We start from the raw sequence: 14,252 nt of genomic DNA, 5'->3' as shown, positions 1-14,252 counted from the left end.
GAGGTGCCTTGATACAGCACTCTGGGAACAGTCTATTCGTTCAGAAATTTCTTTCTGTGTCTTACCCTCTTGCTTGAGGGTGTCAATAGTGGCCTTCTGGACAGCAGTCAGGTCGGCAGTCTTACCCATGATTGGGGTTTTGAGTGATGAACCAGGCTGGGAGTTTTAAAGGCCTCAGAAATCTTTTGCAGGTGTTTAGAGTTAACTCGTTGATTCAGATGATTAGGTTCATAGCTCCTTTAGAGACCCTTTTAATGATATGCTAATTTTGTGAGATAGGAATTTTGGGTTTTCATGAGCTGTATGCCAAAATCATCCGTATTAAGACAATAAAAGACCTGAAATATTTCAGTTAGTGTGCAATGAATCTAAAATATATGAATGTTAAATTTTCATCATGACATTATGGAAAATAATGAACTTTATCACAATATGCTAATATTTTGAGAAGGACCTGTAGTAGTATGTAATTGTATCCAAGATGTGATTTTAGACTGCCTTGTTTAAATGATGGAGATAAACAGCAACGTGAGCAAAGATTCTTCCCAGTGACTAGTGTATGCGCCATCACCAGTGTCTTTACTTCTGTTTGCATTGTCTAAGAACACTGGCTGGTTAACAGGTATTGCTTTCACAGGTGTTCATCTATCTTTTTGAAGTCCAACCTGCTTTAAAAATGGTTGGAGTTCCTGTAGCAGGGTTGGACTGGCAATCTATCCTTTCTGGAGAAGTGTAGTGCGGCCGCCCCGTTCAGGGTGGTCGGCCTGCACCGAGCACCTCTAGCAGCTGACAACAGCAGGGGACGCTGTGCCTTTAACAGCAGCAAGGAATATGTGTGTGTGTGTTCTTGTATTTATTGCTGTGTGAGAATCATTTCTCATATTTTACCAGCAAAATTAGGAAATGTTTGGAAAATGAGGGCATTTTCCTCACTTTTTTAAATACTGTTCTTGGGTTAGGTTTAGGACTAAAGCGCTGATTGAGATTTGGCTAGGGTTAAGTATGTATCGTAATGGTTAGGGATAAGCTCAGGGTTAGGCCATAGAAATGAATGAAAATGAATGGAAGTCAATGGAAGTCAGTGAAAAGTCCTCATAAAGATGTCCCCTCAGATACAGTTATGGGAGTTAATCCTGAAGCAGGTAGCAGTGTGGACCCATAAAGAAACCATCCCTGCTCCAGTTCACAGAAATGTTGAGACTGAAGCAAGAGAACTTAAAACTGGTTTAAAAACCATCATAGAACAGTAAGCTATTTGTATTCAGAGTTATGGTGAGCAGTTAGGAGGAAGATGGAGGAAATGCTCAAAGAAAAGAAACTTATTAATGTAGTTCTTCTGGACCAACCACATCCCACAGTAGGACACCAGGTGGAAGTTTACCCCCTGCTGCTCATGATGAGTGACAGAGAGAGTCTCCAGGCAGTGATGAACAACAGTAGGATCCCTCTCAGTGAGCTTCTAGTTCCATTTTTATTATGACTTAATATGTTATTTAATGCTATCAAAATTAAAATACTGCCTAGTCAAGAAAATTTTAAAAAGTTAACTAAAAACATAAAAGACCATTTAGAAGATCAGCACATTGCTGCAGCCAGTTCATTTTTACAGCTAGACAGAACACAATATATAATAGTATAAACCTAGAAAACATAACATCTACTGGTGCCATGAAAAGATGCTTGTAAGGTCAAACGGAGGTCATATTTAGGTGTTTAAACTAGGCTTAGGGAGATAAAACCAGTTTGAAACTGTTTTCCACATAAGTTATATTTGATTCTTCCCATGCTCTGCTTTATATGCTGTGTCGGGTTTTACTGGAAGTGATAATGAGCTACAGGCTTGCGGTATTATAAAGAAATGAAGGATGGGGAGTAATCACTGTATAATATAACCATTAACTGTTTTTAATTGTTTTGTTTAAACAGTATATGTAACATACAAATTATACATCAAAAACCAAGAAACCTATAAGGTAACACATATCCACAATACTGTGGATCCAGCTAATAATTCTAGGCAGCAATGTGTTTCATAGTCAATGTTTCTTTGATAGTGAGAGAGCAGGAAAGGTTCCAGGATGAGGCTCCATCTGATAATATAGGTTCTGTCTTGTTAGAAATATGGCAGTAGTGCTTCCATTTAACAACGGTGTGTGTTTTTATGTCATAAATTGAATGAATGGTAGAAAGAAGGCAGTAAACAAGTAAAGGTTCTTGAAATAAGCAACATGTAGACAGTGTTTTGAGTAAGGTTTTTTTCTTATGAACATTAAAATGTGCAACAGATCTGGGTCATGGCCTTTACCAGGAGATGTTCAGGGTTGCCTTCTACCCCTTACTTGTGGCCAAGCTGTAAAAACTCCAGGCCTGCTCCATAATCCTATAAATTATGATGAAAGGTGAATTTAGCTTGATAAACTACTCATCTTGTTTTACAGTTTAGGACCATAGATTCTCTTCATAGTGTGCTGTGGGTGGGTTTCTCCAAACATTTAAACTTTGGTATCATCTGTCAAAAACAAATAGTCCAGAACACAGATTTGGATCAAAACCTGGAAAAACTCAGGATACCTCGTTTTAAGCAGAAGGGATCCCCCTGTCAACCCTTCAATCAAAGACACTTATTCGCTCTAATTGCACAGTGATGAACTTTAATAATTAACATCCTAACTGAGGCCTACAGAGTCTTAGAGTTCTTCAATTCAATTCAAAAATACTTTATTAATCCCAAAGGGAAATTAAATGTTGTTGTAGCTCATTATGAAGGTTTCCTCAAAGAGCCGTTGTAGATGCTGATGGCTGTGGGCAGGAAGGATCTCCTGTAGCGCTCCGTCTTACAGCAGATCTGAAGAAGCCTTTGACTGAAGACACTCTGTTGTTGTAGGACAGTCTCATGAAGAGGATGCTCAGGGTTCTCCATAATGTTCTTCATTTTATGAAGAATCCGTCTTTCCACAATGATCTCCAGAGGTTCCAGAGGAGTCCCCAGAACACAGCCAGCCTTTTTTATCAGCTTGTTGAGATTTTTTAAGTCCCTGGCTCTGATGCTGCTTCCCCAGCAGATGATGGTAGAAGAGATCACACTTTCCACAACAGACTTATAGAAGACATGCAGCATCTTGCTGTAAACACCAAAGGACCTAAGCTTCCTCAAGAAGTACAGTCTGCTCTGTCCCTTTTTGTAGACGGCTTCACAGTTGCATCTCCACTCTAGGCTGTTGTCCAGGTGAACACCGAGGTATTTATACTCCTCCACCACATCCACTTCTTCTCCCATGATATAGTTTTTGACTTATTCCTGTTTCTCTTAAAATCTACAATCATCTCCTTTGTTTTAGTCACGTTCAAAATGAGATGATTGTTTCCACACCATGCCACAAAGCGATCCACTACCTTCCTGTACTCAGCTTCTTGTCCATCTCTGATCCACCCCACGACTGCAGAATCATCCGAGTATTTCTGCAGATGACAGGAGTCTGTCTTGTACTGGAAGTCTGAGGTGTACAGAGTGAAAATGAATGGTGAGAGTACAGTCCCCCTGTGATGCTCCTGTGCTGCTGACTACAACCCTTCAGTCTCACAAACTGTGGTCTGTTTGTCAGGTAGTCTTTGATCCAGGAGATAGTTGAGGCCTCCACCTGAGTCTTCTGGAGTTTCTGACAAAGCAAATCAGGTTGGATTGTATTAAATGCACTGGAGAAATCAAAGAACATGATCCTCACAGTGCTACTGGCTTTGTCCAGATGACAGTGGGTTTGTTGAAGCAGGTGTATGACGGCATCTTCAACTCCAACTCCACAGCGATAAGCAAACTGAAGGGGGTCCTGATGGTTTACTGTTTGCTTACTCAGGTGGGCCAACAGGATTCTCTCTAGGACCTTCATGATGTGAGATGTCAGGGCAACAGGTCTATAGTCATTGAGGACTGATGGGAGAGTTTTCTTTGGTACCGGAACAAGACAGGAGGTCTTCCACAACACCGGAACCTTCTTCTGGGCCAGGCTAAGGTTGAAGAGGTGCTGCAGAATCCCACAGAGCTGCTCTGCACAGGCCTTCAGGACTCTAGGGCTGACATGATCTGGACCTGCAGCCTTATTCCTATTCAGTCTCTCCAGTTGTCTCTTCACCTGACTTCTTGAGACACACAGGTGGAATGGGGAAGCAAAGGAAGCATCAGCATCTTCTGATATGGTTGAAGGCAAACATGTAGAAGCAGAAGGGTCTAGGGCTGAGGTGGAAGATAAAAAATGTGAGGTGTTACTGGACAGCTGTGGGTCCTGTGGGTCAAAGGAAGATGGAATGTCTGTTTGGCTGTGAGCAGGAGAGGAGGATGCGAAGCTTGTTTCTGAACTGAACCTACTGAAGAATGTGTTCAGTTCATTGGCTCTGTCCAGACCTCCATCGGTCTGATCATCCGTCTGCTTGAAGCCTGTGATCTTCTTCATCCTTGTCCACACATCTCTGATATTGTTTTGCTGGAGCTTGCTCTCCAGCTTCTTCTTGTACACCTCCTTGCTGTCTCTTATCTTGACTTCAAGTTGCTTCTGTATACTCCTCAATAATTCTCTGTCTCCCTCTCTGAAGGCTCTTTTTCTTGTTAAGCAGGTCCTTCAGGTCACTGGTGATCCAAGGTTTGTTATTGGGGAAGCATCTCACGGTTGTGGTGGAGATGATGTTATCCACACAGAGGTTTATATAGTCGGTTACACACTCAGTCATGGCATTGATGTCCTCTCCATGTGGCTGACACAGTGCGTCCCAGTCTGTAGCCTCAAAGCAACCTTGCAGAGCTTCTTCAGCTTCCTGTGACCATTTTCTCACAGTCCTCTTTATTACAGGTTGCCTCTGAACAAGGGGCTTATATTTCAAGCAGAGAATAACAAGATTGTGATCTGATTTGCCTAGAGGAGGTCTTGCTGTAGAGATGTATGAGTCCTTGACATTTGCATAAAATAAATCCAATGTTTTGTTTTCTCTGGTAGAGCAGCTGACAAATTGTTGAAATGTTGGAAGTGTAGCAGAGAGTGAAGCATGGTTAAAATCACCAGAAATTGCCACAAAAGCATTGGGGTTTTGTGTCTGTAGCATAGCAATAACTAAGCTGATGGCATTACATGCAGTGTCAGCAACAGCGGAAGGTGGAACGTAAACTGTTGCCAAAATAACACTCTCTGGGTAAATAATATGGACGAAAACTTACTGCCAACAGTTCAATATCTGGACTGCAGAGATGACACTTCACAGTAACATGTCCTGGATTACACCATCTGTTGTTCACAAGTACTGCCAGTCCACCTCCTTTACATTTGCCACTCCTCTTTAAATCTCTGTCTGCTCGTATGGTTAAAAAGCCCGGCAGAGAGACGCTGGAGTCGGGGATATGATCCTGCAGCCATGTCTCAGTAAAACACATGATACTGCATGCCCGGTACTCTGGCTGGGTCCTTTGTAGGGCTTGGAGTTCATCCAACTTGTTTCCCAACGATCTCACATTGCCCATCAAAATCGACGGAAGAGATGGTTTGAACTTCCTCCTTCTCTCTCTTCTCTTAGCTCCTGCTCTGCATCCAATGCGTCTCCTTTTCAACTCATCAGGGATTTGGGGTTGTAGCTGAAGTATTATTTGAGCTTTTGAGATATTAATCAGCTGCTCCCGGTTGTAAGAAACAACCCCGTTGCCATGGCAATGCATCATAACAAATGTCCAAAAATAGAAAGTATTAAGAAAAATCCTCCAAGTTGCACAGCATCTGACACTGGAGTGGACAGTCATCCAAAAAAAATCAACTGTATCCACCACAAGAGGAATAGTTCTCATAAAAGAATAAATCAGAATCAAAGGTAACAGAGATACTCCAGCCTGCTGCCACCTTGAGCGGTGCAATTCTAGAATACAATAGAATAGAATTATTACAGTCTTCTAGAGGATTGCTGGAGGACAGAGGAAAACAACAACACACCTGCTTCTAAAATTCTGGATTAGTTTCAGCCCATGTGACAGAAACCATGTTCAGTAGAACCAGACATAACTCTGATCTAATCTGATTTGAAAACCAAATCTGAACTGAAACTATTCCAAGTCACGTAACTATAGATGATGTCCTTTGTTACAACACAATTAAACGAGATACGAGACAACTTGTCAATGTCAAATCTGCCATGTATGCAATTTTACTTCATTTTCTATTATTTGTGCTGGTTCTAAATTCCTTACTAGTTAATCTTTCTTACAGTTTTGTTGCACTTTATTAATCCAGCTTGTTTTAAAAGGTTTTTCAGGAGTCAAGGACACTGATGTGGATAGACAGACGTGAGCTGGAAGCTGCTCACAGCATCACTTGTTTAACTAAAACTAAACCTAAAGACACCATGCTGCTCAGTTCTGCCACGACTGACTGTTGTGAGCAAACCCCCACACTGAATCGACGTGCCTTATTTTTTACCTTTTTTTTGCACAGTCACACAAACTATTTTAAAATAATGCGTGAGCATTATGTATGGACTGAGTTATATATGTTATATTGGATTTATATGTTATATATGTAACATAATGTAGGTGCTGTAAGGATATATAGATGAGTGGGAATATAAAAAGGTTTACACTTTCACCCACTCCCTTGAATATGTATATTATAAAAGTTCTGACATTATGATGTATCCTGTAAGTATTCTTTTACATATTCAAACAATTAATAAATTCTAAATGCATTCTTGATTTATTAAAAACAATCAATGTCAGTGGCTTCTTCAATGCTAAATTACTCAGAAAGTCATGCTGCCCGCAACTGGATGACGGTTGGCACTTGTACACTAAAAGGGTTCAATTTCTTCTGGATATCATCTTGCTGTTTAATGTCAAGAAAAAGTCTTTAGAAATCCAGAAAGTGATACGTAAGCGACGCTATATCACTTTTTTGTTTATGACCGTTTTCACTACTGAAGCAGCTGGCGCTGTATGGATGTTCAGTCAGCCAGGAATGGCTGAGCTTCTGAAAAGTTAAAGTTTTAGCTGCAGATGCTGGTTTTGCTACCAACGTTTATGTGTGGACTAAAGACATGCTATGGTATTGCAAGTGAAATGCTAGGTTTTCTTTTCGTGCATTTCAATTACCGTACTCATAAAATAAGCTTAAGTAGTTAAATTAAAAATCTGAAGCATATGGCAATTTTTTTATCCAATTACACAATTAATAGTCAGAATAATCAATAGAATACATGATTATTAAAATAATAATTAGCTGCAGCCCTAACAATAATTCACACTTTGAGACATGTGACCAAAACAACTCACATGGCATTCATTAGGGACATGTTTGGTTCGCCAAATGACATCAACGCAAACTCTGAACTGAATTGAGGGAAGGGTCAGTGACGCCTGTGATCACTATGGCCCAAATGGTTATCTTAATGAACCCATAAATGTGATTGGTGTGGCTATAACATATAAGCCTGTTACTATCAACAAGAGATGGCGACTCAAGTTTAAAACTCCAACTTGAGTCACACATGAGTCGCAAAAATAAAAGGCTTCAGACTCAGCTTAGACTTGTGTCCTAAAGACTTGACTTGGACTCCTGGTCTGAGACTCGAGTCTCAGTAACAGTTTTTATCTCATGTGAAGAATGAAGAGTGCAAGGAAGCTGGTATGTGAGCTACAGACTGCAGCTGCTGCACACATTTTACTGTGAAAGGATTAGCTTGATTATTAGCCAGTGAGGTTGGCGGATTATTAGGGGATGTTAATGGCTCGCAACAACCTGTTCATGTTCATTTTAGCTTCATAATAATGATCACATGAATGTCTCTCCAAATTAATGAATTTTCTTATGGCTAGAAATATCAAAATAAAAGCACCTCCTGTTTCATTCACTCAGGAGTTCAACAATTTCATCTAAAACACATAAATGTTTTAATCTCTTACGGCATAACTGTCTCTTAATTGTGGATTGGTCATAATTCAGAAAACACATATATCCGATCACTGGCCACTTCCTAAAAGCCCGATAAACACATTTTCTGTCTGACATTTAATTATTGTACAACATTTTATTTTTCATTACTTATACCTGTGTTAACTGGAGTTCAGACACACACACCCAGATATAGAATAATTTATATCCTTTTATGCCTTTACATGAACCATCTTTTTCCTTTGCCCTTATGTACTGCGACAAATTGACGGTTTTGAAACCAAACTCCTACTGACTATTATTATGGTGCAGGGATAAATTCTACCGTGTTGAATTGGTTTTTGCTGCCTTTGCATCTTTAAGGTATCAGATCATTGGAGGCTTTAACGATACCCCCATCATACTGCTACCAGACCAGAGGCACAGCTCAACTATAGAAACATCATGACAGTTATGTCCTGTGGTGCAAAATCAAAAAATAATAACAAAAAAAAAAGAAATCAAATTTAATAGATCAAAAATAAAGCTTTTCAAACTCTACATTACATTGATAAAAGTGATAAACAGAAATGCTGGCACAATAAACCATCAATAAACTTATAGTTTTGATTTCAAAACGAAGGAAATCTTACATTAGTTTTGTACATTTTGTACAGTAGAGGTGGTGGTCTTTCCTATCGCCTACAACAATAAGGAGCTGACTTCAAGATGTGGCTCGGATACGTAGAACACCTGCTCCAACAGCATTTACAGATCAATCAGAGGGTGTGTGTTCCCACAGAGTTACTTTACCTCTCTGACATGTGAAACTTTGACATGGACTTTATTAATCTGTACAGAACGCTTTCAGATCAACATCAGATATAGCCCTCTGTGAACATAACACTGCTTGTGCTCCAGTCTACATGTTTGAAGCTAATGAGTAACCAAGGAGATAAGGTTCAGAGCCAGGAATGTGATGAATAACAACGCTTCTGAAGTTCAACACTGATGGTTTGTGGAGTTAAAAAGGTAAACTGAGGGAGTGGCGGTGCTGCGCCCTAAACAGAACAAGGATCCCAAACTGAGAATGGCTGCTGTTTTCTAATAAAATCTCATGTTTGTTCAGTTTACATGTTGATGCCACACTGATGCTCCCTATGTGCTAACGGCCAAGAACATTTCTGATATAGACAGTCAATTATTGGTTGTATAACCAGATTAAAGATCAAACTGACCATCACGTTTACATTCTAACATCGAAGAGCTGTTGAGGTCCAGAAAATCTGCCCACAATATGATACTTTAATGATGAAAGAAGTCATGTACATGTACACAGTCATAGTCCCTCAAACAATAAGGTTCTGTCCACTTAGAGCCAATAGACAGTCCTTATAGAAAGCTTCTGAAGAAACAGCTCTAACAACAAAGTACCATAGACATGTAGATATGAGATCAATGAGAGAATGGCATCTTTCCTGAAACAGGATGTTTTTCTACCTGGAGACTGGACCTTACAAACTAGTTGTTAAAATTACATTCTTGTTACATATGGATGAAAATTAGCAAAAACATGTGTTGATAAGCTGGCTCATTTCCATATCTAATCCATTTGGCAGATTGGTGTCAATCAGATATAACTACTCTGGCCAAAAGTTAAGAGAAAAGAAACATTAAAATACATTTGAAATTACTTTATCCAGTCAGCTCTGGGCTTTGGAGGGAGTTGGAGTGGAATATTTGTTGTTTGACAATAACCAGTCCCAAGTAGCTTCAATAAAAAGGAAAATAAAAATATTTCTAAGATGACCTATCAGATCAGGCAATCAAGGCATTTGTGACCTACACTCAACTTCTGATGTGTTGCTGGCTTTGATTTTATTCACTTAAAACCCTTTGCATTTTGGTCACTGTGGTAGACAGCTACTTGGGAAGCATGTGCTATTGATGATACATTTACATATAAAAACACTTCACTGGAGTCGAGCATGAAGATGCTAAAGTAGCTAAAGAGAGCTATTGGTATGAGGGACAAAAAACTCCCAAGTGGGAAATCCCAGAATAATACGGGTTAGAAACTAGACCATAGATCACTAAGGGATCCCACTGCAATCTATCGAGTGTGTGTCATACAATATCTTGTCATATACAATAACTTGTCTCATACCAGGTGAAGGCCAGGTAGCACTGGTATCCTTGCAGTAATCAGATTCTCCTGGGGAAACATTTATTGGAAAACTTATTTCTTGTTTTGTTAAACATGAACCTATGAAAGCCCAGGACCATCTGTCAGACATGTCTACTGGACCACACTCTGCTATAGCAGGTCCACTGAATCCAACTCTCCTTCCAACTCTTGCTTATCCATTTATAATTTTCCCACTGGCTGACATACATTACTACTTCTCTTTACGAGGCTCAAACTGCAATTTCAGACTCCAACCTCTCACTCAACATTTCTTTAAACCTTTCCCCCACTTTGCTCCACCGAGAGACTTTTAGGCTGTCCTCGGAATCTCGCAATCTGCTGCATGCCGTCATTGTACTTCTAGCTCCAGTTCAGCTTTGTTTCACTAAAAGACGGAAAAATGTAGTCCTTTTTCCTAGCTCTGAGCACATTTCATTCTGTGGAGTCTATTTTATTAGATTTGAACTATGATGATATTACTCTAAATAGTCAAGATTGTTTGATTATTTTACTTTTTGTGTCTGAGCAATGCCTAAAATGAGGTTGGGTATGAAAGGTGCTGCTTCCATGAAGACATTCAAGCTCTAAAGCTATTCTGCGTGTCGAGGTTGTAATGGAGGGCCAAAGTCGTGTGTTACCAGTGGCATGGTAACATCTCTTGCCATGGCAATTCAGCATCATGTAGAGCATGGTGCTGAATTGCCACAAACAAATTGAATATTTCCTGCTCTCGGTGGAGGTGGACGCTTTTCCTCTGTCTCCACACCCCTCCCATATCTGCCCTGCTTCAGCTCTGTGTCTTGTCTTTTTGGAGCCTCTTTTTGCACATCTTCCAAATTCTTCCAAATATGGATTTGGTCAGCTGGTCTCTCAATGCAATTGATCAAATTTTCTCAACGAGAAGACAGGGGTCGGGAGAGCCCACTTGCCCGGACGGGACATTTTTCTCCGGATACACGATGGACTCCTGGCAGAAGTGGAGGATTGTGTGTTTGTCGATAATGTCGGTCGAGGATGTGGAAGATGTGTATATAATTGGATGTTTGATATCAGGATTTCTGCTTTTTGGTGTCAGCGGTTACCTGGCATATCGAGAAATTCTGAGAATGTCAGCAACTGTTCTGGCCATTGTAAGGCTGCCTGGCATGTGTGATGGGATCTTCAGAGCGATCAACACTCAGACTGAGATGTTACGTGAGCTGAATCGCAGACTGGATGTGATCCTTATACAGGATCGCAAGCAGGTTGCGGTTCCTGGACTCAGGGGTGAAATGGGATAAATATTGGAGAAAGTTGTTCGCTTGGATCTGGCAGAAAGACCAGGAATTTGGCTGTTTGGATTCGCCTTTGAGAAGCACCAGTGAGACTCTCAAGGCTGACTGAAAATTAAGAGTCAGCCTAACCCAAATAATTATTGTTTTTCTGAATCTGGCTCCCCTGCGCGGCCTTGATGGCTGGCTATCTTCAACCTCTCCTGGAAGTTATGTAAACATGACGCTCTGCTCCCTCTGCCCCCTCCTTTCCCTGAGGACACCTGTGGACCTGCTCAGAACTTTGTGGCCGGTTGATGAACATTCCAACGAACCATCAAGGACAATGGCCTCTGTGACAGTGCTTCATGGACTTACTTGCACACACTCACCCGCACACACACACATGCTCAAGATAAACATATGCACCCCTCACACCACCTTCACCGTTCCCGGCATGATGTTGTTTTGTCAACTTGTTGCTTCTTTGTGCTGAGGTTTTTTGCAATCTCAAACTGTATCCTGCTAAGGATAAAGTGTGAAATATGATTTTTTTTTCCCTCTACTTACCTAATGTGGCCTCTTTTCTCATCTAACAAGGGCAGCGCCTGTGAGTGGGCAGCAAAGCCTCAGTGACCCGTCTCCCTTGTCTTGTGTCATGATGTACAGGTCCTTCTCAAAATATTAGCATATTGTGATAAAGTTAATTATTTTCCATAATGTCATGATGAAAATTTAACATTCATATATTTTAGATTCATTGCACACTAACTGAAATATTTCAGGTCTTTTATTGTCTTAATACGGATGATTTTGGCATACAGCTCATGAAAACCCAAAATTCCTATCTCACAAAATTAGCATATCATTAAAAGGGTCTCTAAACGAGCTATGAACCTAATCATCTGAATCAACGAGTTATCTCTAAACACCTGCAAAAGATTCCTGAGGCCTTTAAACCTCCCAGCCTGGTTCATCACTCAAAATCCCAATCATGGGTAAGACTGCCGACCTGACTGCTGTCCAGAAAGCCACTATTGACGCCCTCAAGCAAGAGGGTAAGACACAGAAAGACATTTCTGAACGAATAGGCTGTTCCCAGAGTGCTGTATCAAGGCACCTCAGTGGGAAGTCTGTGGGAAGGAAAAGGTGTGGCAGAAAACGCTGCACAACGAGAAGAGGTGACCGGACCCTGAGGAACATTGTGGAGAAGGGCCGATTCCAGACCTTGGGGGACCTGCTGTGGACTGAGTCTGGAGTAGAAACATCCAGAGCCACCGTGCACAGGCGTGTGCTGGAAATGGGCTACAGGTGCCGCATTCCTCAGGTCAAGCCACTTTTGAACCAGAAACAGCGGCAGAAGCGCCTGACCTGGGCTACAGAGAAGCAGCACTGGACTGATGCTCTGTGGTCTAAAGTACTTTTTTCGGATGAAAGCAAATTCTGCATGTCATTCGGAAATCAAGGTGCCAGAGTCTGGAGGAAGACTGGGGAGAAGGAAATGCCAAAATGCCAGAAGTCCAGTGTCAAGTACCCACAGTCAGTGATGGTCTGGGGTGCCATGTCAGCTGCTGGTGTTGGTCCACTGTGTTTTATCAAGGGCAGGGTCAATGCAGCTAGCTATCAGGAGATTTTGGAGCACTTCATGCTTCCATCTGCTGAAAAGCTTTATGGAGATGAAGATTTCATTTTTCAGCGCGACCTGGCACCTGCTCACAGTGCCAAAACCACTGGTAAATGGTTTACTGACCATGGTATCACTGTGCTCAATTGGCCTGCCAACTCTCCTGACCTGAACCCCATAGAGAATCTGTGGGATATTGTGAAGAGAACGTTGAGAGACTCAAGACCCAACACTCTGAATGAGCTAAAGGCCGCTATCGAAGCATCCTGGGCCTCCATAAGTCCTCAGCAGTGCCACAGGCTGATTGCCTCCATGCCACGCCGCACTGAAGCAGTCATTTCTGCAAAAGGATTCCCAACCAAGTATTGAGTGCATAACTGTACATGATTATTTGAAGGTTGACGTTTTTTGTATTAAAAACACTTTTCTTTTATTGGTCGGATGAAATATGCTAATTTTGTGAGATGAATTTTGGGTTTTCATGAGCTGTATGCGAAAATCATCCGTATTAATAAAGTATATTTGAATTGAATTGAATTGAATTTGAATAGAAGTTGAAGCCTGTTGACTTTGAAAAAATGTTTTCAGCGAAAAACTTATTTTGGATTTTTTATTTAGAGAATCTTATCTCTGCTTTAAAGTGGAGCATCATTATTTTAGTTTCAATAGGTAAATAGTAAAATAACTCAATTTTAATAGCACTTTTCCAGTCATACTGACCAGTCAGCGCACACGCTACCTGCTGAGCCACAGTCGCCCACAATGTGCAATGCTGCAATCCCAGGAGACTGCTTGGATGCCATATTTAGTGGACTAATACAGTTTTGTGCCGCATGCAATCAAAAGCTAATTTCTGTATTGCTGATTTGTTTTAAAAATGTACCTCCTCCAAACATCTGAGGTCAAGGAATCAGAGCTTTTAGCGGTCCCACACCCACGACATTTTCAGGCTGTTTCACCCAGACTATAGAAAACACTGCATGCCTCTAGTTTGGACTTACCCTTTTTGTAAAGCACTTGGTGACATCTGTCTGTGGAAACTTGCTATATAAATAAACTTTTCCATAATTGTAAAGCTGACTTGCTACTGCCTGATGTATACATGCTTTTAAAAATAGAGGAGCAGCTAGTCCACTTGCTTCATTGCTCAGATGACTAGGTACATACATCCAACCAGCACTGCGCTGGTGTTAAGGCTACTGTCCGCAGCAGTTTCTAAGTCTGTTGAGAAAACTTGATGATGACCTAAAAACTAATCCATCATAACCCTTCATGATATCACAGTGGTAGAGCAATATAAA

At 40.9% G+C, this 14,252-nt stretch overlaps 1 protein-coding gene across 15 annotated transcripts in view; it reads right to left on the bottom strand.

Annotated features, from left to right (window-relative positions):
- The window catches only part of camk2d1 (calcium/calmodulin-dependent protein kinase (CaM kinase) II delta 1), a 143,368-nt gene that overhangs the window by 108,531 nt on the left and 20,585 nt on the right, over positions 1–14,252 (bottom strand). The gene's annotated exons all lie outside the window — the stretch shown is intronic.

This window comes from Girardinichthys multiradiatus, chromosome 14 (genome assembly GCF_021462225.1).
Source record: "Girardinichthys multiradiatus isolate DD_20200921_A chromosome 14, DD_fGirMul_XY1, whole genome shotgun sequence".
Classification (NCBI taxonomy): domain Eukaryota; kingdom Metazoa; phylum Chordata; class Actinopteri; order Cyprinodontiformes; family Goodeidae; genus Girardinichthys; species Girardinichthys multiradiatus.
Note: the sequence above shows the minus strand (reverse complement) of the source record. Positions and strands in the feature narration are given on the sequence as shown.